Here is a 2967-nt window from a genome sequence, read left to right on the forward strand (position 1 = left end):
GCTGTTTGTGGAGTTTTGTGCTGTTCTTCTATGTTTCTATGTCTTTGGCGTTTGCCCAGTGCCACTAAACTGGGTTTATGTTTAAACTTTTTGCTACTGAGCTTGTTTCTGTAGCTTTTTGCATAAATATTGGCACGAAGCTGTTTTTATAAAATAAATAAATATTCTGGTCTTGATTGGAAGCGAACCCAGGCGGGATAGTCAAGGAAAAATGAGAAAACTCATGACATCAAAACCACCCGCCCACAAGGACTCATACACTAACGTAAATATAACTTTACCGTTAACCCGTGTTGAAAAGCGTATCTTTAGAGTGTTCAAGGGTGCCAGCCGTCATTATCTTAGTTATAACACTTCTAATGATTTGCCACACTTTATTTCGTCTTGCAAAAAAGAAATACATGTACATTCTAAAATATTAAATGAGCGAGTCCCGTTAACGTGAAAACATCCCCTGGACTCAAATTCGCAAATGAAGTCACATTTTCTAATACTGTACAATTCAGAAACGCAAAAAAACGTGTCAATATTTTTCATTTTATTATTTGAATAACCAGCGTAACAAATATATTTGTGGCATTATCTAAAAACGTCATCTACACAAATTCAAAATACATCAATGGAAAAATGACTAAACGAGACAGGTTAAACAAAATAGTCTGGCATCATTTGAATGTTTTAACTACGTTTACGACAATGAAACTCCACAAGTTCGAGGGTATTTAACCACGGGACTTCTAGCATCTTGGCTTCACATGACCAATACTTCACAATCTGCAAAATAAAAGAAAAGCTATCATTTTGTTCCATCATGACAAAGCTGTTCCACATAGTAGCAAAGCTAAATTCCTCAAGGGTGTTTTACGTCCCATGACGTGTAAACAGCTCTAAATGTGGCTCTGCACCATTCATTCTGGTGTCTGTTGTCGAAGGGCCGTGTCCTATTCAAATCGGACCAAAAATATTCGGTTTGGATCCGAATGTTAGGTGTAACGTATCATACAAGCTGCTCGATTGCTCTGAATGTATTGTTTATAAACACAAAATATATGCTCATTTTTAAACAACAGTAATATCAACTCATCATTCCAAAGTGTCTTCATTTAAAAAAAAAGAGTATAAGTACTGAACCTTACCCTTCGACCTATTCTCGTGTTAACATCTAAATCAAGATGATACATTGTGCCTGCAACTATCTGAAATCAAGGATTCATTTGTACAACTGGTGAAAAAGAATATATGCACATATGAAATATACAAAAACACATCTATTTAAACAAAACAAAAGCTAGAATAACAAATAACCGACAGCTTGAAAACACTTAAACTGCATATTTCCTTTGAGTGTATTTAAGTGTCCACGATATTTTCATTTCTATAAAACTAACTTCAGGCAGACAACACGTCAATAACTCATTAAGTTGGTCAAAAACTGTCCTGGGTCTTAAACAGTAATGCATATTTAAATGCAAGTGTTTGAAATACTCAAGAAAATAAACACAAAGAAAAATTGTATTTATGTAAACCAATCTGCAATAATCAACAAATGTCTTAGTTCAAACAGTTTCAATGCCAGCTTCATTTTTTAAAAAGAACTAGGCCCATAGTTATGAGCATCACCTACAACAGCATAACGATCGAACGACACGGTAGTACCTGTATCATTTTGAATTGTAGCTATACCCAAGAGCAAGCTTTTGATATTTTATAGTGTTGTATTAGTTGATATAGTTTTAATATGTTATTCGGGATATCGTTGAGAGGGGTGTCCACTCCGGTAGGGACATTTTGAAGAATTCACATTAAAATAGTTAGAAAAAAGGCAATAAAATATGTTTAAATCAAGAATTCACACTTAAAACAAACACTTCAAGGATTCCAAACATTACTATTCAGTGGAACTATGAAACACTTTAACAAATTAAAAGTTATATGTTTACACCCTTAAAATTTACCTTCGTTTTCTATAGTCCTGGTCTCAATATTTAATCAATTGCCATTTAGTGGGAATACAAGTTTATTTGTTCTTCCAGGCGTACTTGAGATAAAAAACAACAACAACTTTACCTGTGTCCTTGCTCTTGTGATCGTGTTCAACGCATATCCGCTACCCATTTCAAAAACAGCTCTTCTAGCCATTCTTTGGATAACTGCATCGTTGGTATTGGCGTCGGTCGAACCCCCAGGAATTTGGGCCAAAGAAAGTCCAGCCATTACGAGCATGACAAATAAACAGATTGTTGGCTGCATTTTTGTTGGATTCTCCTGCGATCAGTTAAAGATCTGGAAGGAACATGAGATAATAATAATAATAATAATAATAATAATAATAATAATAATAATAATAATTATAATAATAATTACTACTACTACTACTACTACTACTACTACTACTACTACTACTACTACTACTACTACTACTACTACTACTACTACTACTACTACTGCTTCTGCTGCTGCTGCTGCTGCTGCTACTACTACTACTACTACTACTTCTACTACTACTACTACTACTACTACTACTACTACTACTACTACTACTACTACTACTACTACTACTACTACTACTAATAATAATAATAATAAACAAAAAACAGCAACAATATTCTTACAGAATGAAAATGTCCTCGTACAATCAAACTAATTTCACCACAATACGAAGCTAATATAAACGTTCAGCTTATATACAACACATGGTCACATTAGTCATTAAGAAGGCGGGATGAGAAGGAAGTAAACAAAAAGGGCTTGCGAATAAACAACTTAGCAAATTAAAGACCAATCCATTCATTTACTCGTTTTTAGTTCATGTTTTAAGCTCACGTATACTTCCGAAAAGTGTTTGTTGACAGCTGTAACAATTATTACACCTTCTGAGACATTAAATGTTCAAATTGTATATTACGCTCGAGCAAATTTCCTCGTTATAATTAAAATGACAATACAAGGTGGTGGGGGTTAAACAAG

At 34.1% G+C, this 2967-nt stretch overlaps 1 long non-coding RNA gene across 1 annotated transcript; it reads right to left on the minus strand.

Moving 5' to 3' along the window:
* Nucleotides 1–525: 525 nt before the first annotated feature.
* On the minus strand, nt 526–2745 carry LOC128217727 (uncharacterized). The gene is made up of 4 exons (XR_008258266.1): nt 2613–2745; nt 2068–2283; nt 1137–1196; nt 526–774 (listed from the first exon to the last, which is right to left on the minus strand). It is a non-coding gene; the product is annotated as an uncharacterized LOC128217727 (long non-coding RNA).
* Between the last annotated feature and the right edge of the window lie 222 nt (nt 2746–2967).

This window comes from Mya arenaria, chromosome 14, assembly GCF_026914265.1.
Source record: "Mya arenaria isolate MELC-2E11 chromosome 14, ASM2691426v1".
Lineage (NCBI taxonomy): Eukaryota > Metazoa > Mollusca > Bivalvia > Myida > Myidae > Mya > Mya arenaria.